The sequence below is a fragment of the Panthera leo genome, chromosome B3 (assembly GCF_018350215.1).
Source record: "Panthera leo isolate Ple1 chromosome B3, P.leo_Ple1_pat1.1, whole genome shotgun sequence".
NCBI lineage: Eukaryota > Metazoa > Chordata > Mammalia > Carnivora > Felidae > Panthera > Panthera leo.
In genome coordinates, this window is record NC_056684.1 from 143069903 (window position 1) to 143093643 (window position 23741).

At 52.7% G+C, this 23741-nt stretch overlaps 1 protein-coding gene across 8 annotated transcripts in view; it reads left to right on the plus strand.

Annotated features, from left to right (window-relative positions):
• Positions 1-23741, plus strand: part of PPP2R5C (protein phosphatase 2 regulatory subunit B'gamma) — a 127297-nt gene that overhangs the window by 38296 nt on the left and 65260 nt on the right. The window contains exon 1 of one of the 8 annotated variants that reach the window (XM_042944308.1): positions 22660-22812. The exons of the other annotated variants lie outside the window; for them this stretch is intronic. The gene's annotated coding sequence lies outside the window, so the exon portion shown is untranslated. Of the gene's footprint in view, positions 1-22659; positions 22813-23741 lie in introns of those variants that run through there. 8 annotated transcript variants of the gene reach the window in all.

Consider the following 23741-nt stretch of genomic DNA (forward strand, 5'->3'; position numbering starts at 1 on the left):
CGGCCAGCGCCCGGTGCCAGCGGGCACAGACGGTAACACCGCCTTCCCAAATGGTGTTTTTGGGGTTTACACCCTTTTTTGACGTTTATGGGCATCTTTATTGGTCTCTTAAAGTGTCGTAACAGCCTTTAAGGCACGCTCTAAGATGAAACCAAGGTTCCTCTGAATGAGAGAGGTGGGGAGCTCGGTGCTCAAGGGTGGGGGATCCCTGCGTCCCACCCCCACCCCAGCACTGGCTGGGCAGAGCCGTCTCGGGCAAGCTGACTCACCCTGGGCCCGGAAATGGGAGCAAGATGCCCTGCCAGCCTGCGTTTCACGAGGGTAAAAGGAGCGAGTGCACATAAGTGCTGATCGCGGTGCCTGCACACCGGAAGGCCCCCCGCATGTGGTCCGCCTTGCCCACAGGGCGCTTCGGAGCCCAGCCTCTTAACCACGGCTTGGTTTTTTTTCTTTTCTTCCACGGTAACCCCTGTCGGTTCATCTGGAAGCACATCTGTCTGTCTCCCTCCCCCACTTACCAAGCCTTTTCTCCTCTTGCAGTTTGCAGGCCGTTTCACCGCCCCGAAGAAAGTAGCGTCGTCAGTAATCCTGGAGTGTGTACTGTGTCCTGCTTATATAGACCGCGTGTCATAAAGTGCCTAGTGAGACGATCACAGGCACCATCTCGGTGGCTCTCTGGTCCCTGTGCCCAGCCCTGCAGCTCTCTTGGGTCCAGACTGCTGGGTGAAACGGGAGATCAGCGTTTGCTTCCGCCCCTCCCCTCCCCTCTCTCCTCGCTGTTCTTAAGGCTTTGGAAGGTCTTCCCAATTATGTTCAGGAAGAATGCTCTTTTCAGAGTTAGAGATCCGTTATCTGTGATCGGTCCCAAGTAGGGTGACCCGGCTTCTCGTTCCCCTGCAGTTGTGTTCCAGTGCAGGTGCGGCTTGTGACACTCCAGAAATTGCCTTCTTGTCAAATCCCATTACGTTAAATCCCTCTGCGTTCCTGTTTGTGCTGGGAGTTTTTCATTGCGACAGCGTGTGAACTCGGTGGGATCTCCACGATGTCCTTAGATCTTCTTGCTTTAAGTGTTGATGCTGAGGTGTTTGCCATAGAGCTTGAACCGTTTAACACCGGCCCAGCGGGTTCTGTGGACGCTCCCTTGTCTCGGAGGCACGTGAACTTCCGTGCTCCTTTAGGATTTTTGTCTGCTGCTTGCGTCGTTCACGAGCAGTGTGTTCTGATTTCAGCATTTTGACTCACGAAGTTGTAAGAACAGTAATGTTTCACTGTAGGGAATAAGCCCAATCCTTCCTCATTGCGGGTCCCTGATCCTCGGTGGGCATCAGGGACAACGAGGTGGGGAGGGTGTGTGCGTGCTCGTGTGTTTGCGTTTGCAGACGATTTGGGTACATACACAGCTAGGAGTTGGTCTTTTCACCTTTAAGTAGTAGACCCACCTGATCCAGGGTTAGCTTTGGGGACCACGTTTTCTGAACTCTGAAACCGTGAAGGTGTCGCCCCTGCGCAGGGCAGCTGGCGTTCACAGACGTGGTCCGGGGGCTCCTGGAGTCCCAGTGATGCTTTCGAGGGACCTGCAAGGCCGGAACCGGCTTCCCAAGAGCACCAAGGACCCGTGTGTCTCCATCGTGGTGTGGCGGTCTACCCTAGTGGTGCAGCGGCAGTGGCGGGTAAGACCGCCCCTTCCACGCAGCAGGCCACGGCGTGTGTTCCGGCACGTGCACGCCAGCCTGACCTGGAATTGTCCTTGAGGAAGCCTGGCATGGTTAGTTTTATTACGTCAGCCTTGCCCCCCGCCTCGTAATGTTTTGGGCGATGGAATGTGGAGCTCTCAGAAAGCCCTCTGGCAGGCTCGCCTCAAACACTGAACGGTTGTGTGAGTTGCAAGCTGAACTAGCCACTTTTTTCAGGATCAGCATTTTTACTCCAAGGAACAGAAGGCAGACAAACTGCCTTGAAAAGTGACGAAGCGAGCCCGTCGATTCAAGGGAAACAACGGTGACGCTATTTGTTCATGATAAAAATCAGAGTTGCGGGCAAAAATCTGAATTTTGGGAAACTTGCATCTGCCAGCGTGAGCTCGGCAACTCCCGGTGCTGAAGAGCCTGGTGCCGTCAACTAGCAGAGCTTCGTGGACGCGTCTGTGGAAGGTCTTCGGAGCCCCGCACACCGGCACGTTCCAAGCGAGCGAGAAATGATGCTGCCAGCACGTGTGGGCAGAAGGGACCGTCAAAGTGCAGGAAATACCGCGGGGTTTTGACGTAAAATGTTCATCAGCATAGTTTCGATCTGTGTTGCAACTAATTTTTAAGAAACTACCTCTTGTTGAATGTTAGTGTAGAATCAAAGAAGAATATTTTGAAACATTTTTGAAAAAGCCATTGAATTGCCTCCTTTCTTCAAATAAACATGCCTGTGTGAGGCTTGGCCTTTTTGTTTGTTTGTTTTCGTGTACTTCAACCAAAACAACATATCTAACAAACTGAGTACAGAAGCAGAAACGTGAATCTTCCTATCCTTTGCTAAGTCAGACATTAAAGAGATCTGTGGAAATGTAAAACAGTTACATTTTTGCTAATTTTGAGGGGGGTAGGTGGGTGGTGAAGTTATTTTCATAATATTTAAGTTCACACAAAAATGAACCTTTAATTGTTTTAAACGAATGAATGAATAAATATGTGAACCCTTCTCTTACCTGCTGGGTGTCAGTAGGTGTAACCCATGCAATGCAAGCTCTCCAGGGCCTTGCAGACCTTTTAGAGTGTCCATGAGTCCTGACCACAAAAATTGGAGGCCACTGTCCTAGGAAGCCTCTCTAGCTTGGGCTGGACGTGACCCTGACCCTATTTTTACCACGCCTCTGTATGTTTTTCTCTTCCCCTCCCCCTCAAAAAATAAACGAAAATCCCAAATTACGGTCGGCCAATAATGTGACGAGGTCTCTGAGGCCACAGTGACGGGTGATACCTGTGCCCAGCCGCTGCACTGCTGGTGGTAAGGTCACCCTAGGACCCAGAACCTCCCTTTCCGCCTTAGTCCCCTTCCTTCTGTCTTTTATTAATCTTTTTAAGAAATCCATATGTGAATATAGCCACTTAATTTTTTTTTTCCTTACAAATCTGAAATTCTCGCTGGCCTTATCCCCCTGAATCATTCTCTTACCTCTCCTGTCATTTCTGAGTGAATTGCTTGGGTTTACTGTGTATCATCCCAGACTGTGTGTGTGTGTGTGTGTGTGTGTGTGTGTGTGTGTGTGTGCACGCGCTCATGTGTGTGTTTTCACATAATATATATACTTATTTACTCACAGAAAGTATATAGTATTTTTAAAAAAATTTTTTTTAATGTTTATTTTTGAGAAAGAGAGCCTGAGCAGGGGAGGGGCAGAGAGAGGCACAGAATCGGAAGCAGGCTCCAGGCTCCGAGCTGTCAGCACAGAGCCCGATGCGGGGCTCGAACCCATGAACCGTGAGATCATGACCTGAGCTGAAGTCGGACACTTACCCGACTGAGCCACCCAGGCACCTCTCGTTTCTTTATTTCTTAAGAAAAAGACTGACATGAGAGCAGTTTTAGAAATGTAAACGTTTTACAGGTTTTTACCATCTGGTTACTCTCTAAAATGACCTGATGCCCTGAGGTAACGTTACGTTATCTTGTGTCCTGTATCATACTGTATACGCATATGTTGTGAACCCAGATGTGCTCCCCTGCATCTTTCTGCTAATTGGGCTCCAACTCTTGGACCAGGTGGGCCTCTGGGAGGAGCACCCAAGGAGCACCTGCCACATGCTGGGACCGGCCTGGGGGCCTTCACAGACACTTAACGCCCACAGCCTGGCGGAACAGAAGCTCTGTGCTCATTTTACAGGCGTCAGAAACGATCCCGCCAGCGCACCTAACCAAACAGTGAGCGACAAGGCCACTAGAACTTAGGCCCCTTGTACGACACTGGGCTGCCAGAAACATGGATTTTTGTGTCTCCACACTTGAGACCTGGTCCTGAGGAGACATTTTACTTCAGAAAGAGTCGCTGGGGCTCCTGGCTGGCTCGGTCAGTTAAGCGTCCAACTCTTGGTTTCAGCAGCCTGGGTTGTGATTTCTCAGTTTGTGGGATCGAGCCCCAAGTCGGGCTCTGCGCTGACAGCACGGAGCCTGCTTGGGATTCTCATTCTCTCTCTCTCTCTCTCCCCCTCTCTCTCTCCCTCTCCCTCTCTCTCTCCCTCTCCCTCTCTCTCTCCCTCTCCCTCTCCCTCTCTCTCTCCCTCTCCCTCTCTCTCTCCCTCTCCCTCTCCCTCTCCCTCTCCCTCTCCCTCTCCCTCTCCCTCTCCCTCTCCCTCTCCCTCTCTCTCTCCCTCTCCCTCTCTCTCTCCCTCTCCCTCTCTCTCCCTCCCTCCCATCCTCCTTCTCTGCCCCTACCCCACTCGTGCTGTCTCTGTGTCTCTCAAAATAAATAAATAAAAATTCAGAGAGCATCGCTGACCCCTCTTTGCCTGCTCTGAAAATGTTTCACTAGATGTTGGAAACACTGAGGTCTTGTGAATTCACTGACTGCCCTGTCCTCCCCATACACTTCTTCTAGAAGTCAGACCCAGTCCTTCCAGAGCCCCGAGCTCTGTGATCCAGGGTAAGGGCCTGACGGTCATGTCCTGGGGTCCTCGACTAAGTCTCCATACCTTCCTGAACCTGCAAATGCCTTAGTTTAAAGATGCACTAGAGGGGCACCTGGCTGGCTCTGTCGGAAGCGCGTGGGGCTCTTGATCTCGGGGTCCTGAGTTCAAGCCCCATGTTGAATATAGAGATTACTTAAAAATGCATAAATAGATACCTACGTAGGTAGGTAGGTAGGTAGGTAGATACGGATGCTTTTGATTAAATTATGTATTTTCGAGGCAATTAAAAGGAAGGTGCTTAGGTTCATGTTTGTCTGGTGTCCCTGGGGACAAAAGCACGTGATACGAATGAGCAAGTTCCCCCTTTAATTTTGTCCCTAAGAGAAATGCTTTGGATTAGGAAACTTGAGCGACTGCCCAATGAGTAAGGGTTCTTTCAAACTCTAATAAATCCAGAAACTTTTTCTCTTTGCAGTAAAGTCACAAATGATATTATATTGAAAAGGTATTAATCTTAAAGGTTAACTGAAATTGGTACTTGAAGCCAAATTGAAATGTCTTACCTCCTCTTTCCTTCCCCGCCCCCACACCCCTTCCTCCCAGAAAGCACTCCTTCGTGGATCGTGTCCTTTGTTTTCCAGATGAGGCCTTCACAGGTTGACCCTGACCTCTGTAAGGCCAGCTTCCTTTGGGTTGACTTGTCTCATTCAGATGATACAACATCAATAGCTAAGAATCCTGCACTTTTTACTTCTAAGTTTTGTGCATCAATGAAGTGCAAACGTGTATCAGAATCTTAATCTGGAAAATTTTTGCATTTAATTTTGATACGAGTTCTGATGACCTGTGTTCGAACCAAGACTGCCCTGCCTGCATAGGTTGGAAAAACACCTGGTGCCGGGTGTGTGTGTTTGAGCGCGTGTGTGCGTGCACGCATGCTTGTTTAAAGCCAAATATCCTCTTGTAAAAACCAGTTCAGTCTATAGTCTTGTCACGGTCAGCTAGTGTCCGGGCTCAGTCATTTGCCTATTTGAGCAAGGCGGAGAGCCTCCTTTTGTGTGAAATATAAGCTAAACTTGGAGGCCCTCCCCCCCCCCCCGCCCGCAGATAACTTTCTACACTGTAGTTCTCTTTTTGAAGTATTAAAAAAATAATAACAATGACAAAGGGAAGCCTAAGGAGCATGTTCAGGAACACACTCTCTGGCAGAAAACAGGGCCTTCTCAGCCAGTTCACAGCCTTAACCCTGGCGCCCGTAGAAACCGAAACACGCCGCCCACGTCAATATTTACACCAGTCGGGGGCTTGCGGACGCGCAGCGGGGCCGCCCAGGAGCTGGTGCAGGCCACGTGGCCGCGGTCTGCGTGTGCTTCTCGCCTGTCGTCTGGTGTCCCGGCGTTACCTTCACCCACTTGTTCCAGAGATTTGTCAGACTTGCGTAGCCGCAAGACCGAATGGTTTGGGGAGCCCGGTCTGCCGGGAGCAGCTCGGTACCCCCTCTGCAGCCGGCAGGCGCCCAGAGGGGAAGGCGTACCTGTTCTTGTTTGTCATTAGCACCCAGGAGACTTCCTGATCTTCAAAGGTCCTCACATGCATTCATTAGCCATCCTCTTTCCCGGGAGGCAGCAATCAGGTGGTGTCAGCCCCACCTTCCGCGGCCGTGGAAACAGGCGAGCGAGGTTCCCCCACTTGCCTGCGGTCCCACGAGGAGCTGGTCGGGGCTGGTGACAGACCGGATGAGCGCCTGGGTTTTCTGACTCACCGCTCTGGGCTCACACCCCTCGGAGTGTGCACCGGGGCTGCTCTCGCAGGTCCCTTTATCACCGAGATCCATCTCCGCGGTACTTTCTGCTCTCGGTTTCTCACAGTGGCGCGGGGTGCGGGGCCGCCGCGGGCCAGGCGAGCTGGGCCTTCGGCGTCTTCGAGAAAAGAGGTGCGGGCTCGGGCTCCCGAAAGTGAGGCTGTGCCTCGGAAGTGTGCGGTTCTGAATGAAATCTAACTCGGGGGGGCCTCAGATCTCCCCCACCTCCCCTTGCCCGCTTGTCCCCCAGCGCACATGGCCCAAAACTCCTGTGGGAGAATCGCCACCTGGTTTCCCTTTGGTTTCGGGACCCCGCCCCTCCTGAGAGACCTCCGTGACGTGGCATTTTCAACAAAGCCGACGAGAGTAGGCCAGTGCTAAACGTAGACTTACTACTGGTGTGCATTCCTCCCGAGTAATGCTTACGAGCGAGTGCGAAACCAGTGTTCTGGCGACAGTAGTTCGGCCGGAAGGCCTAGATGGGGAGAGGCCGGTTTTAGCTGAAAGCTTAGTATAGGCATCTGTCCGAGGGGAAACAGTAGGAAAGACAACGATTTCTTGGCGATGTATACAATGGAGGGGATGTTTACGTTGGAGGAGAAGAACAGTCTGTGGGGCTCCTGTTCCTCGTTTTCATAAAGCCCCGCAAACGTTTCCTTCCTCATTCTTGGCTTCCAGCTACCCCGTGTGTGTGCTCTCGTTGGCGGAAACATTGGCGGTCTGGCAAACCCGCCCTTTGTTGTGCCAAATAAGGTTAAAGTTAAGACTAGAAATGTTTGGTTAAACGAGCTCATTTCAGAGGGAAGGAGAGCTTTTGGGAAGATACCAAACACAGAAAGAAGAATAAAACTGAGTTTTGACCTTCTGCCTCGCGGCCACCCAAAGCTTTGTTTCATTCCTTGGGCAAATATTTAGAGATCACTCCCTCGCTTGGCGGTACCGAAGGGGCATGTCTGCACCCGCCTGGGCCAGGCACACGGAGAGTCAAGAGGCCCTGTGGGCAGGGCCGGGCCTCCCGGGAGAAGTGACACCTGTAAGCCCACCGGTGGTCCCCACATAGTGTCGGGGGCCGAGAGAACGTGTTGGGCTGGGGTGTGGCCATGTATGTGGGGAGAGAAATCTGAGAAGGGGGTTTACATCAAGTAGGATCACTTGCTGGACCGTAAGGTGGAGAGTGGCAGAGCGATGGAGTAAAAAGGGAGGACGGTCGCAGCGGTGTGGCCGCCACTCTCGTCGTTACATGAGGGAGGGCAGGCTCAAGACGCGTTGCTGTGGTCCCATAGCGAAACTCAAAAGGTAGACAGACCAAAAGTGATACCTTGGGTGGGGTGTGTGTGTGTGTGTGTACATACGTGTACCATGTGAACGTCTTAAGTTCAAAAAGTCAAGAAGAGGTGTCACGCTAGACGTGGGGGCCGTGTGCTGATGACTGACCTTCACGCTCCGAATCAGGGCTGCTATTTTTCTGTGTCTTTGAAGTTGCTGTTGTGCTTCTAGTCAGTTCACTGCCTCAAGGCCGAGATCATGCATTTGTGTCGGGACTCGGCCAGGATGTAACTCTGCTGGCCCCTGTCCCGTTGCGCACGCGCCCCGCCCTCGCCCAGCCCGTCGGCGTGCGCGCCCTCGCTGGCGAGGACGGCAGAGCGCGAGGATGCGGGCGGCGCGGGCAGGTCAGTCACCCCTGGGCTTCCCGGCCAGGGCCTCACTCACATTGTGTCGCGGTGGTTGACCTGACTGTTCCTTACTGTGTTTCGTCGGGTGAGTGAACCAGTTTTGCCATGTTTCGGACCTTGTCCCTGTGTCGCCGGCCCCGCCCCTTTCTTCGGTGTGACGCGGTAGGGCTGTCAAAGCCAGCGGTGCTTCAGACCAGATGCCCGCTGTCCTCTTTCGCACACTGGGGTGGGGGCGGGGGGAGTTTGAGAAGGAAGTTGGGGCAGGTAGGGCCCGGCGGCTCCCGCTTTCCTGGTGGCACAAGACAGAAGGGGGAGGCCTCTGCAAAACGTCAAGGCGGAAGCAGCGAGGTGGGAGGTGCAAGGAGCGGAGAGGGGCCCGAAGGGCACGGTGAAGGGTGGCAGCCATGACTTCGTCGCCGCAGAGCCTTTGTGTATCTGGACGGTGGTCCCTTGTCCCAGATGCACTCACAAGTACTTCCTCCCGGCCTGTCTGTTGTCCGTCCGCTTCCGCGAGGGCATCGTCGGGAGCACAGGAATCTCTCATTTGGGTGAAGTCCAGTTTATCTGATTTGTCTTGTGCCGCTTGTGGTTTTGGTGCTAAGATCTAAGAAGCCGCTGCCGAATCCAAAGATCTCCTATGTTTTCTTCTAAGAGTTTTGTCATCTTGGTTGGTCTTTGATCCATTTTGAGTTAGTTTTTGCAGATGGTGTCAGGTGAGGGTCCAAGTTCATTCTTTTTCAAGTAGACGTCCAATTTTCCCGGCATCGTTTGTTGAAAAGACTGTCCTTTCCCCCACTGAATGGACTTGGCACGCTCGTGAAAACTCACTGGGCCATAACGTGAGGGTTTATTTCTGGGCTCTCTTCCATTCCCCTGCTCTACATGTCTGCGGCACAGCCTTGATTGCTGTAGCTTTTTGGGGAGGTTTAAAAGCAGGAAGCGTGAGGGGCGCCTGGGGGACTCGGTCAGTTAAGTGTCCGACTTCGGCTCGGGTCATGATCTCACGGTTTGCGAGTTCGAGCCCCACGTCAGGCTCGGTGCTGACAGCCTGGAGCCTGCTTCAGATTCTGTGTCTCCCTCTCTCTCTGCCCCTCCCCTGCTCATACTCCGTCTCTCTCTGTCTCTCAAAAATAAATGTTAAAAAAAAATTTCAAGTCAGGAAGCGTGAGTCCTCCAGTTCTGTTCTTTTTCAGAACTGTTTTGTATTCAGGGTCGCCTGTGTTTCCATGTAAATCTCAGAACCAGTTTGTTCCCACTCCTGCCCTCTCCGCAGCCCTGTCTGGGCTAGAGTCGGTTAGATCAGGCTAGTGCAGCCCAGATTCTCCCTGGCAGTTCCTCTGAGCCTGAGCGGGGAGAGCCCACTCCTGTCGGGAGTCTGGGGCCTGGGCCCGACTCATGACTCGGTCCGCCGAGAGCCCCCAAAGTGTTTAAGTTTCCGAGGGCTCCGGTTTTGTTCTAAAAAGCTACTTGAATTTTGTATTCTATTTCATACTTATTATAGTCGACGTAAAAGCGGTGAGCGTGATTGAACTGTGTTGTAAAACTGATACTCCAGGACATGTGCCGTGTTTATCCTGTGGCTTTCTCCACCCCCCAGAACGCACACCCCAGTTTAGAAGGCCGAGCTGGGGAGAGCCTGCCCGTCAGAGCTCTCCTTTCATTTGTAAACGTTGTCGGTTCGGCTGCGTGCTGTGTAACCTCTCTGGACCCAAGGCTGGCCTCCGTCCACACTGAGTGCAGCAGCACTCCCTCCCTGATTTGCATTATGTCGGTGTCTCCTGCGAAGCCGGCATCCTTTTCTGTGGATTCTTGAGCTGGATTCAGATCTTGTCGGTCTTAGCCATCGAAAAGATTGCGTTCTTAAGAGGAGGAAATCCACTTCCCTTCTGGGGGTGGGGGGGACTCCCTTGGCCAGAGGGCTCACGTCCTTAGTTTACCTACGTTCAGTTGTACCGAGGATGGTGGTCCAGGATCAGCCACCTCCGAAGGCCTTTGCCGCCCTGTGCCACGCAAGGCGTTTACCCGTCCAAGGCAGAAATCGAGGTGAGGTCGAGTGGGTCTTTTATAAAGCTGGATTCATTAAGTTTACAGGACTGTCCTCCATTCCAAGATTGTCCTTTGTGCTCTGAAAGTGTCTTTTCTGGGATCCTTTTTGTAATGTTCTTATTTGTCAGGGCGGTAAGCCAGTGTTGTCCACTGGCAAGATTCTTAGTGAAACTTTACTGGTCTGTGAAACCCTAACTCCGGAACATCATTTGAAGCCACAAAGCTCAGATTTGTACCTTGTTTACATTTGGAATTGCCACATAATGTTAAGCAATTTGTGCAACTTAAATGCTCGTTTTTTATATTTCTTTTATATGAAATGTCCAGACTGGGCAAATCCACAGGGGCGGAAAGCAGGTTAGAGGTTGCCGGGGCCGGGGGGAGGGGAATGAGGCAGGATTACTGGAATGAAAACGTGTGGAAAGTGGGGTGACTGCCCAACACTGAGAACTCTACAGGCCGGGTTGAGCTGTGTGCTTTAAAATGGTTAATTGGGGCGCGCCTGGGTGGCTCAGTTGGTTAGGCAGCCATCTTCAGCTCAGGTCATGATCTCCCGGTTCGTGGGTTCAAGCCCCGTGTTGGGCTCTGTGCTGACAGCTCAGAGCCTGGAGCCTGCTTCGGATTCTGTATCTACCCCTCCCCTGCTCACACTCTGTGTCCATCTCTCAATAATAAATAAATAAATGTTAAAAAAATAAATAAAAATAAAATGGTTAATCGGTCCATCGCTTACACAGAACACCCAGTGCTCACGTGATGAATCACTAAATTCTACTCCTGAAACCATTGTTACACTGTATGTTCGCTAACTTGGATTTAAATTAAAAAATCAATCAATCAATCAATCAATCAGCAAAAAAATAAAACGGTTAATTGGATGCCATGTGATTTCACCCCCAGCCTTTAAAAGCCCATCCTCCTTGAAATGGGAACCCTCATGCACCGTTGGTGGGGATGGAAACTGGTGCAGCCGCTCTGGAAAACAGTGTGGAGGTTCCTCAAAAAATTAAAAATAGAACTACATATGATCCAGCAATCGCACTGCTAGGAATTTATTCAAAGGGTGCAGGAGTGCTGATGCATAGGGGCACTGGTACCCCAGTGTTTATAGCAGCACTATCAACGATAGCCTAATTATGGAAAGAGCCTAAATGTCCACCAACTGAGCAATGGATAAAGAAGATGTGGTTTATATATACAATGGAATACTGCTTGGCAATGAGAAAGAATGAAATCTGGACATTTGCAGCAACGTGGACGGAACTGGAAGGTATTCTGCTGAGTGAAATAAGTCATTCAGGGAAGGCAGATACCATATGTTTTCATTCATATGTGGATCTTGAGAAACTTAACAGAAGACCATGGGGGGAGGGAAGGGGGAAAAAATAGTTACAGAGGGAGGGAGACAAACCACAAGAGACTCTTGACTACTGAGAACAAACAGGGTTGATGGGGGGGCGGGGGAGAGGGGGAAATGGGTGATGGGCATTGAGGAGGGCACCTGTTGGGACAAGCACTGGGTGTTGTATGGAAGCCAAGTTGACAATAAATTGTATTCACTAAAAAAATAAAGATCTGATACCTGAAAAAAAAAAAAAGCCCATCCTCAATGGTGTCGATACATGGAAGGCCAGAGGGTGGGAGGGGTGTCTGTCCAGGTCCTGTGATTCCAGCTGAGCACGGGATCCGTGCATTAGTGCGTGCACACACGGTTTATTTGTGTCTCCGAGCATAATCATCAGAAGCTGACGAGGTAGACAGACCTCCTGCTTTGGGACGGCAGAAAGGTTTGTTCTAACACTGCCCTGAGACTCCAAGGTCATCTTTATTGTCACCTCAGAAACAGTCTGCAAAAGCTGAAGTTTTGAAACCCCCTTCGGGAGAATCCAGTTAAGTGTCTCGTGTTGCTCTGTTTAGTTGCTGTGCTCTCAGTGGTGACTGGGACGCCGGCCACCATGCTGACAGCAGGCAGTTGACTTGTGTCCCATAAAGCTTGAAAGGGGAGCATGAGACTTGGCCTCCCCTCCAAAAAAAGAAAGGAGGGGAGAAGGAAAGCCCTACATTATTTGTAAGTGAGGAAGAATCCTTGTTATGAATCTAAGTATGGTACTGATTTAAGACTTTCTCTGCTTGCTGCTTCCAGAAGGAAACGCATAGCCAGGAACTGCTGGGCTAGGGCCCCCCTGCCCTGGGGGATCTGGGGCAACCCCAACACTCACTGCTGTTCCGGTGTCTTCTTTCCCGAAAGAAAGCCTGTCGCCTGAACCTCTGTTAAAATACTGACTGTGCTTTACTTGGAACAGAACAGCTGATCTCATCTAATGTGCCAGAAAGTGGGATTTTTTTTCAGGGAAGATGATTTTTCCACTGAACTTTGACTTTGTGAACGTCTGTGCTTTGTTGGCATGTCAGTGGTTTTCCGTTCATGGAGCCTGATGACAGAGGGACGATCCCGGGCACCTAAGTTCTGCGGGGGAGGGGGGGGGAGGGGTGTGGCTCCGCATGGCGACAGCTCCTCCCCCGAGGCACCCTTGCAGGGACCTGCGGACGGCATTGTTGCGGGCATCGTGTCCTCGGTGCGGTGCTCCCAGAAGCCCAGCGCTGGCTTGACGTCCACGGTGACAGAAGCGGAGAGATGTCAGGGGCTGTTTGTGGTCTGCCCTCGAGGGGCGCTCCTGCCTCGGATGCTGGACCCCACTTGGCTGTGTCAGAGCCGCAAAGGCCGTGAGCACCCGCCTTAGGCCTGTCGTTGATGCAGAAGGTCTGGTCACTCAGCTCTCTGCCCCAGAGTGTAACCCCTCTGCGTGCCACGTGTTCTCTCCCGCTACTTCGGGGCTCCGTCCCCGCCGTCCACGGGACAGAGGGCTTCCAAATCCATTCATTCATTCGCATTTTACACCCCCTGTAACGCTTCTCTCCACGAAACCTCCCATTGTCACTGGCGGAAGCACGTGGGACTCGGGAGCCACACGCCGCTCTCTCAGCGCGAGGCTGGGGATGACACTGACGAGGGACGATCGAGCCCAGAACTGTAAACAGATCCTCAGTGTGGCTTTGAAAGTTCTGACCTGATTCGGTCCTGCTTTGAGGCCAACGAGAGCCGCGGGTTGGCCCAGATCCGAGTAACCCAGAGCTGCAGAAAATCCACCCGCGTCCTGGGTCAGGGCCGGGGTCTGAGAGGGAGGCGGGCAGTGGGCTCTGTGCCCCGAGCACATGTCCTGGCAGATACCCGGCAAAGGTGTGTAGTCGAAACGTAACCTAATCATGTTATTCTATTAAAACAAACCCGATTTCTTCTACGTTGGGTCAGGTTATAGCTGTCGTATCAGATGCTGTGTTCAGAGGTGTAATTGGAAAATTCAAGTCCGTAAAGCAGGTACATGAGGATAAGAAAGCCTGCCCTCGGGGGGTTTGCTGTAGAAGGAAGATGAGAAGAGAACGTGAACCTCTAGGCTGGCGGGTCAAATTTGAAAGCGTCACTAGAGACACGGGAGCCGTGGGGAGAGGGGAGCGAGCCGCTGACCAAGTGACAGGGATGGGGGTCGGGGGCGCGGGGGGCCTGGCGGAGCAGACCGCGTGGAGGGTGAAGGGAGGGCGGGGGGTGGCAGGTGGGTGTATGGCCGTCCTGCTCTTGACGTATTCACCCAGCACACGCTTCGGAGCACTTCTGTGCCCGTGCCCATGCACACCAGTGAAGTTCGTAAAGGCCAGCAGTCCACGTGCAGATAGCTGTGCTCCGCGTTTGTGCAGGAAGAACACCGCGTTCCACGTGGGGCAAGAGATGTGCGGTGGCCGTGGTTCTGTTCGTCTTTCCACAGACGAAATAGGGACCTTCTTGCTGGTATCTGTGATGTCTTAATGGAGAAGATGCGCTTGCAGATTTCTTAGGGTGCTATTTATGTTCTGGCTACTTCCAAAAAAAGAAGGTGATGTGGTCTAAAGTATTAGAAAATATGCAGCAGTCTGTTAAGGGAAAAAGGGACTAGAAGCCGCCGTGGAAGGCTAGTCCCCTTTCTGAGTGGAGCTGTTCAGCAGTTTCGGAAGAATTTTCTATGACTCTTTTTAAGCTTCCTTCTGGTTCGTGCTGCCAAAACCCTTGCAAGGCGCACGAGGGGAGGTGCTCACCTTCCTGTCCCATGTGTAAGACAGGACGCGCCTCCCGATACGGAGAAGTAGCCGGCTGTGTACACGGGTTGAAGTGGAGTTTAATCTGTGCAAGGACAGTCTCATTGTCACAGCGGTATCAGGATGGGACTTTGAAGGCAGACCTCAAAAGAACTAACGACTCGGTAGCTGGGGCCGACGGGGAGGCCCTCACCCGGGTCCTCAGCAGTTTCCGGTCGTGGAACCAGAGCCCGGCAGGAGGTCCGTGCAGACCAGGAGGCATCGTCCCGCCGGCTGGTCTCCCAGTGACAGCAACAACAGCGAGGACAGAATGACCTCCTTGCCCCTCGTTCAGGACAGCGGGTGGAGGCCTCAAAGCCTGCACTGTGCAGAGCAGTGATAGTCAACTCGGAAATCCATAAATAAGGTGAAATGAAATTTTGTCCTTTATGTTTTGCCCTTCATGCTGTGGGGCGGCCCCAGTCCTTCCGAGTGTGGCGGGTCCACGCCGCCGGTGGCACAAGAGATGATTTCAAGTGGTGCAGCATTGCCCGTCACTTCCACGTAGGTAGCGTGTCAAATCCGTGATTTCCTGGGTGCTTATCGCTCAGGACAGAGCCTAGTCAAAAGCGTGTCCACTTAAAGAAAAACACCAAGTGGGAGCACGACCCTGCGCGGATGTGGCCAAATCGAGAAGGTGGCCGTGAGGCCCAAGCCCGGGAGGCGTGCAGTGGGCCCCCTCCAAGCTCACCACAAGTCTGTAACATGGAGCCCTCCGGTCTCTCCCGTTTGGTTTCGAGCACAGTAACCCTGGTGGACTGGACCTTGGAGGCCGCAGGGTGGCCTCCGTCCTGGCCCAGGCCTTGTTGTGTGCCCCCACGCCCCAGGCCCTGCTGTCACAGCCCCCGGGGGCCCACACTCATGGGTAATTGCCCTGTGCATCCCAACTCCCGCTCGGTGGTAAAGCTCCGGCGAGTTACGTAACCTGATGAGTAACTGTTTCTTCACTTGCAAAGCGGGAATAATAAATCTCCCTTGCAGAAGCGCCACGGGCATTCGGTGACGGCAGGAATGAGTGCATTTGGCACCGAGTCCGGGGCAAAGTGACACCGGTTGTGTCCGAGTGATGGTGATTAGATCTGCCCCACTCTTCCCCATGTTTGCCAATCCAGATTCCACTTGGGGAAAGTGTTCAGGAGGAAGGCTTCATCCTGGCCAAAGCCTCATCCCTGGGTCGGAAGTGTTTACTCCTGGCCCGGGTACCACAAGAACCTTCAGCCTAGGTGGCCTCTGTGGCCGGGTGGGGGGGCCAGCAGGCACCGCGGATACTGGCCAGAGGTGGGGTGTTTATTTGCACGAGCAAGGACCCGAGCTCCCGTCTAAGAAGACTCGGCCCTCGTGGTGGTGAGGAGTCTTGGCCAGCTCTGTCTGACGGGAGCAGGTGTGTTTTGAGGAGATGGGGTCACGGCAGGTCAGCCGGGAGGTTTTTAGACCGCGTAGGGGTGACGGAGTTACCTAAAAGGAGTCATTGAATTACGTGGTTTGATGATTCTTCAGGAACTACTCCCTGGCTAGCCCACTGTCCTTCATTTCGCACCCATTCCTGGCTCTGATCACTGAGCCCGGAAGAGCCCAGAAGAGCCCTCCCTCGTGTTCCATTCAGATTCTTCTGGAAAGCCCACGGTGGGATGAAGTAAGAGGGCCTGGGTCTGGGTTCTGTCTCCCCCGACCAATTGGCAAGTCTGTTAACTGTTCCAAGATGGAATTTTCTCACGGGGTTGTTCTAAGAATCAGGCATCATAATGTTTGTAAATATGCTGTCTAAAACATCAAAGTACTATAAATATGGTTCTGTTTTAAGTTTCTCCCTCACGTGGCCGGAAGTGCTTTGGTTTTGACCTCCTGTCTTCATTGAATCCAAAGTTTAAAAACGGCCTCTTCCTCGCGTCCGACTCTTGATCTCGGCTCAGGTCTTGATCTCAGGGTCATGAGTTCAAGCCCAGCATTGGGATCCTCTTTGGACGTGGAGCCTGCTTTAAAAAGGGGCGGGGGGGGGGGCGGCTCTTCCTCTGATTGGCCAAACACGGTCCAGTCCAGGCAGTTACAGCACACGGGAAGGGTCACCTTGAGGGTCTGAGCAGCGGCGGGTGCCTGCCCACCTGCCCCCAGGGCCTGTCCGTGGAACGAGGGCCCTTGCTGGCCCAGGACTCCCGTGTGCGTGCTCCACCCACGGGGCTTGCAAGCGAGGGCGGAAGCAGTGACAAGCAGCGACACTGAGCCCAGTGTCCATCTAGACGAGAAGCAGTCTTCCCCAAAACAGGAGAGGAAGGGAGGTCGGGACAGTGTATGGTCCCCAGCTTAGGGCCACCCGTCATTGAGTCTTCCTGTCCAGCTCAGGCAGCTGTTCCGGGAAGAGAACTCTGTTCCCAGACTCAGTGTCCTGCACGTGCAACTTCAGAGGCCCCGTCCTGGCGTGCAAGGTCCTGTAGTGCAGGCTTGACTAAGCTCAAGGGCCGTCCAGGTGCTCGGGGGCATTTGTACAGAGAACGTATGCGTTCAGATGGCAGTTTGTTCTCATGGGGAATCTGGATGGAGTTAGAGTGACTCTGTATTACACGCTGGGAAAACCAGAAATGAACCCTCTAATTGACCATTATTACGACCCTTTCCTCTCCTAACATGACTGCCAAAAAGCTGCGAGAAAAAGGCCTCAAATCTTGGAGATTCACTTCCTTAACTTCCCCTCGCCTGTGAGCACATGACAAAGAAAACCTCAGAGAATGGTGGGTCTGGCAGGATCTGCTGTTTTGCTTTCCTTTCTCGCCAGACTCCTGGAGAAGCATTTTACTTTCAGGCGTGCATTCAAAGCACATGCACAGTAAGGAAAAAATGCAGCCCCCGTCTTTTGACTCCAGCCTGGCTGGTGGCCTTGGAAACTGCACCTTACAGTGCAGAGAGTGTGACGCCTTGGCCCGAGTCTTGTAAGGAAGAGTGTCTGGAAGTCGTGGCAGATGACCGTGTTCCGTAGCCAAGGAGGTGGGGGGCGGGGGCCTGCAGGGACAGCCTGAGGTCTGGGCACTGGCCAAGAGCTTGGAGGTGCATCACACCAAGGGACTGACACCGTCTGAACTCCTCAGCGGCTTACAACTTGGGGCACATTGTACAGTCTGCGAGTATCCAAGAGAATTGAGTAGGGGGGGAAATGTGATGACTCGGATATTTGGTGGGTAATAATATTACTAAGTCAGATCTGGAGTTAAGGCAAACCCCCAGACATTTAAGTTTATGTAGAAGGTTCCTTTGTGTGTCCTACCCTCTCATCTGTGCCACGGACTCCTGGGGAACTTGGCCCTCTGCGTCAAAGTTATGTGTACTAAGCACCGGTGATTTTAATCCACAGGGTTTTTGGTTTGGTTTCGTTTGGTTTTGATTGAGGAGCGTAAGTCCTTAGGATGTTTTCGTTAGGGTTCTGACATCTGCGGGGGCACAGACGCAGTCTTTATCTGGAGCAGGAGCCGTGAGACCCTGCTTCTTCCGGAATGGGAGGGTTGGAAGGGCCGCTGGCCAGCTGGACGGGCCCAGTGTGGCGGCCGGAGCTGTCCCCTCACCGGGGTGCTGCTTGTGTCCCAGAGGCCACCGAGGGGCTCTGAAACCACGCCGCCCTGGCTCAGACACCAGCCCTGTCCCTTTGACCTCTGTGCGGACACTCTCGCTTGTTGTTTGTGTCACGGGAAGAATACTAGGCCCTCGGTGTGGTGCTGCGAGGGTCCGGAGGCTTGGGAGAGTTCTAACGACACGTTGGTACGTGGCGAGAACTCAGTAGTGGTGAGCTCTTCTGTGTCCCTTAAAAGTGAACACAGCGTAGAAAGTTAGTAAGATAAAATACAGTGGGGGAATTCGATTTTCAAAATTGTTTGAGGAAATTCTTCAATCCCCAAGCCAGAACAAGAAGCTGAGGCTTCCGGCAAAAAGCAACTAAAATGCCGTGTGCCTGCAAGGCCGCAAAGCTGAGCTGCGGGCGGGGAGCCATGCCCCACAGCTATGGCAGAGAGAGCGGGCCCCCGGGAGCGACCACAGGCGCGGGCAGAGGCTTCCCTGCCACACTCGCCCTTCTCCGCTCCAGGCCTGCCAACGTCCAGGCTGAGCCCCAGCACCTAGGAAGGCACACACACTTAAGGCTGGTGGTGTCAGGGACGCTGTTCAGTCATCAGTGCCCGTGGGTTCTTTTGTTATTTTGGAAGTTTATATCTCAAGTACCTGAAGACAGTTCTTTTTCAAAATGCTATTTAAACTGAACAAACTGCCTTAAACATAATGTCTCAATGCTGAACATCCAGCTGGGGAATTGCGTACATCTTTCTAGGCCAACAAAATTTAAAGATTTTTATCTTTTTTTTTTTTTAACATTTATTTATTTTTTGAGAGACAAAGGGAGACACAGAATCCAAAGCAGGCTCCAGGCTCTGAGCTGTCAGCACAGAGCCCGATACAAGGCTTGAACCCACAAACTGCTGAGGCATGACCTGAGCCAAAGTCAGATGCTTAACCGACTGAGCCACCCAGGTGCCCCAAAGATTTTTATCTTTAATTTTTTTTATTTTCATAATTTTAAAAGTTACGTTTATATGTACATTATAGGCACTATTATATATATATCGTATGCATGTATATTATATGCATTTAGATACATGCATATATATAATATGCACTTACATACATATATGCACATATAATGTGCATATATATATGTATATATATATATACATATATATATATATTACTAGATGTAATCAATGAAACAAACATGGGTCTTCTAACTTTGGCTTTAAATCCTAAAATGAGATGGATAAAATATAAAAAGGTATCAAAAAGAAGTAGAGAGGAAGGGATATGTTAGGCAGACGTGAAAGCAGGAAGCGTGTCGCTGATAGTGGGTGAAGCCGAGTTCAAGGCAGAAGAGTCCTTGAGACGGGATTGCTTCACCAGGCCGGAACACGGGGTCTGCAGATGGCAGGAGCGGTGTGGGTGTCGGTGGCCCAGATGACGTAGCCTCCAGAGCCAGAGGGACTGTAAGACAGAATGGAGGAGGCGAGTGGTGGGGAGACCCGCCCAGACCCCCCCACCCTGGAGGACCAGGGGTGACCGCGTAGCGACGACGAGCCAGGAGAGGCTTTGGAGACAAGTGGTCACGAAGCTGAGTTTAGCATTACCCTAGGTCACCCAGAAAGCCTCTGCTGCTTCCAGAAAGTTGAAGTAAGTAGAAACCATAGACTGTCATCACGATGCAATAAAAACGGGAATAAATGCAGAGGTAGAAACCAGGCCGCCCTCGGAGGCCCGCGGGGCAGAGGGCGCGTTGCTCCTGGCCCGGCCCCAGCTGGCGCTTCCGTGTTGGTGCCGTCGGCTCCTCCGCCGCCCGGGGTTCCCTCCGCGGACGGGCCTCCCCGTCCAGCCCACCACTGGGGGTGGTTCTTTCCTAAGATTGTTTTGTCTGTTGGCTTTTTTGAGTTGGGGTTTGCTTGCTCGTCTCCCCCACTTGGGGGACGGTGCCACGAGAGCAGGGACCTTACCCGTCCCGTGGAAAGCATCCGCTCGGTGGCCGGGTCACTGTCCGCGCTGGGACTTGGAGCGGTGCCGTCCCGCGAATGCCGCCTGGTGGTCGTGGTGACCGAGCTGTGGCAGCTGCCCTGCGACCTTCCATCTGCTGCCTCACTCAGTCCACGCCGTCACCCCGGAGGGAGGGACCGTCGTCGTCGTCGTCCCCAACGTGCCAGCCGGCCAGCAAACGTGGGCTCGGCAGACCGCCCCGGAGCTGGCGGAAGGCCGAGCTGAGGGTCCGTGGAGGCCGCCTGGCGGGGGCCTGAGCCCTCGTGGACGGAAGCACCCGGCCTCCTGTGGGTGTCGAGTCCGCGTGCAGCTGTGGTTGTTACCCAAGAACGAGGAGAGACGATGGACACGCCGAAAAGCCAGGAAAGGACCAAAGTGAATTCAGCAACTGCTGTGGTCCATAAAGACGAAAGCAGGAATGAACGAACCAGACGCTGGAAACAAGGAGGACACCCAGGGGCAGGTGCTGGAGGAGAGGAAGGCAGGGGAGAGCCTGGTGAACAAGAGAAGAAGCAGGGTCCCCGCAGGAGTGGCTCCGAGGGACGTTCGCAGCCGCACCTCAGTGCATCCCAGGGCCGCCCCCGATAAAATTCAGCTTTCCTTGGCCGTTTGCTCAATGAAAGCTGTCAAAATAATCCCGAATGTACAGCAAGCTGAAGGCCAGGGTAAAGCATTTCCCTTCTCAGCGATCAGCACATCCGCTCTGTCCTGTCTGGCACTTCTATGCTTATGTTCAGGGACCGGGGCTCCTTTCTGCCTGTTTCCCCCCAATGTTGGTCCCACCTTCTCTAAGGGAAGGGAGACCCCAGAGGCAGGGCCCATCCCTTTGGGTTGCTGTCATCTTTTCTTCCTGGTCCTATAACCTCTCAGTATTTTTCTAGCTCGCTGTTGCCCGTTAAACAGTTTTTTTTACATTTTTTTTTCTCCAGCTTTCCTTGCTTCAGTGGGAGGTCGGCCGTTAACACGCCTTGCAGCTCCCAGAAGCAAAGTCCCCGCTGGGACAAGAGCCAGCCCTGGGCTCTCCAGAGGAGAGACCTGTAGGGAGACCGACGGGCTTGTGGTCACAGGCTAAGTACCTTCCCACCAGCCTCCCTGTTCGGGGCCCTTCACGCCCCTGCTTCGTGGTGCCTGTGACCATCCTTGCCCAGGCCTCGGGTTCGCCGGCACCTGCCAGGTTGCTTCTCCACCGTCCCGTGGCCACGCCGCCGGCCTGCCGTCCCTCTCCTCCCAGGCGTCCGGCCAGCTTCTCTCCAGCTTAGCGGTCCTGTTGTCTTGAAGGTGTAAGGCTTGCAAAGAATTCACCATCTTTTTAGTGAGGTTTTAGGAGGAATAAAACTAGATCGGTGCGTTCCATCGTCCATCTATAATCATCATAAATTAGAGCATTATTTTTAATATTGTTTTAAAGGAAAACCATGAGCAGACTGGCTCAGTTTATGAAATTCTAGCACACGTGAATAAAAGTGCAAACAGAAGTGGTCTTGGTCCAGTTACTGATCTACAGCACACACTCAACACAGGGTCGAGCGAGGTAGAAACGGCAGCGTGTGAAGCGTGGTTCTCGGTCGTGCGTTCTACAGAATATGTGCACGAGGAGGCCCCCAGGGGGACGTGCCTCAGGATGCCAGAAGCACATATCTGAATTTTCCTTTCTTATGTTTGGACTTTTATGGTTAACATCTATCGTTTTTCTGAAAACAAAATCCTTTAGAAATACGTAACACATCATATGCTAGCAATTGAATACTGAGCTCAAATTTCATTTAAAGACCAGTGGTCAGTTGTATGCAGAGAGAAAGACCTCACATATAGGTTCAAGCCCTTGGCTTGCTTTTTTTTTTTTTTTTAAAGTTTTTTGTAACGTTTATTTATTTTTGAGACAGAGAGAGACAGAGCATGAACGGGGGAGGGTCAGAGAGAGAGGGAGACACAGAATCGGAAGCAGGCTCCAGGCTCCGAGCCATCAGCCCAGAGCCCGACGCGGGGCTCGAACTCACTGACCGCGAGATCGTGACCTGAGCCGAAGTCGGACGCTTAACCGACTGAGCCACCCAGGCGCCCCGGCTTGCTTTTTTTTTTTATGTTTGTTTATTTTGAGAGAGAGAGAAAGAGTGGGCGAGAGGGGCAGAGAGCGAGAGGGAGAGAATCCCAGGCAGGTTCCGCACTGTCAGCACAGAGCCTGACATGGGGCTCGATCCCACAAACCACGAGACCATGACCTGGTCCAAAGTCACAAGCTGGACGCCCAAACGACTGAGCCACCCAGATACCTTGGATCCTTGGCTTTCTATAGGCTTCTCCTTACAGTACTCACTTGTAAGTTGCTCTCCTGGATTTAAAAAAAAAAAAAAATCACACCGTTCTGTGTAGACCCCGTTTCTGTCTAGAGACCCTGTGGTATTTCCCCTTTTCCTCCCTCTAGGAACTGCTGCTGACACTCTGGTCTTGGAGAGGAGAGTCCTTTCACAACCTCGTAGAGCCAGGAGGAACCCTGTTTCCCAGATGTGGAAACTGAGCCCCCAGAATCTCAGGCGGGTGCCACAACTGTCTCACAGCAGTTAGTCCACCGCCCGGGTCTTGCCGCCTCCCGTTTTTTTCTCTTCTCGCCCACGTGAGCCTACAGCACCCACCACCCAAAAACCGGGTCCACCGTGGTCCTTTATAAACCTATCGCTCAAGGGATATTTTCCCATTCAAATCTAATTGTGCCACAAATTGCTAGTACTGAGATGTCCCTGAGCTCGTCTGAGAGCGTGGCTCCTCTGTGACCTAGCCGCACATGTGTCATAATCGGATTTGAGGCTCACTCAGCCCCTCGCAGGCAGCATTTAAGTAGCTGCTCTGGGGCTGCGCTGTTCTAAGAGCCAGAACAGCAGAGCACAATCTCTGTGCCCAGTTTGCCAGGACGCCGTGTAATTGAATTCTGCACAGCCAGACGCCATCGGATTCGGATTCCGCCTTTTGTCAGGTACAGATTTAGTTGCTGAGTGCAGTGCATTAGTGGTCTGCTTGGAAATGCCTGGAGAGGATGAAAAACGTTGCTTCCGTAACAGACATTTTTTAAGGATAGAGCATAAACAAGATTGAGTGACAGAAGCTGACTGCACCTCATTAGCAAAAACAAAAACCAGTGACACTAAGGACAGACTCTATTTCAGGCCTCGCTCTGAGCACATGACGTGTGTTCGCAACAATCCAGGGCATTGTTGGGCAGTTATCCCCATTTTCCAGTTGAGGAAAGTGAGGCCCTGAAGTCACTAAGGTAGTAACAGGTGGAGCTGAGATTCCAACCCAGGCATTGCCCTCTCGCTTTCTGCTAAGCGAAGGGCTCCAAGTTCGGAGCAAGGTGACGACCTCAGAGTGCCACGAGCATAAGTTGTTTCGATCTAACCGTAAAACAGGGAACATAAAGAAGTCGTCTTTGGAAGTACTTTGTACGGAAACGCCGGCTTTCAAGGACCGGGTCAGGAGGTTTGCCCCGCATGGCTCCCGCTCGGATCGCCAAGTCCCTCCACGGCTCCGGCTCGCTTGGGGTCGCATCCCACCTGCGTCCTGCACAAGCTCTGGGAGCACAAGCTCTGGGAGACAAGCATTTCCGAGGGCGGCTCCATCAACGTGGTGTTGGCTGTGTAATGGAATCTTGCAGTTGCAAACAGAGCGATTGAGGGTAAAGGTCGCTGGGAGACAGGAAGGGGAAGTTCCTGCCAACCAGGGACCCTTGGGGGCCGGCTGGGGACATCGCCCCACGCCCTGCAGGTGTTGCTGGCGTGCTGCTGTCCCCGCAGCCCGCCCAGGTCAGTCGTGGAGGAGCGCCTTCCACCCGTGCTGTCCCGTCACGCTCCGCCCGGCCTGCCTCAAAGACCGTGAGCTTGCAGCTCCCCTGCTGAACTTGTGTGT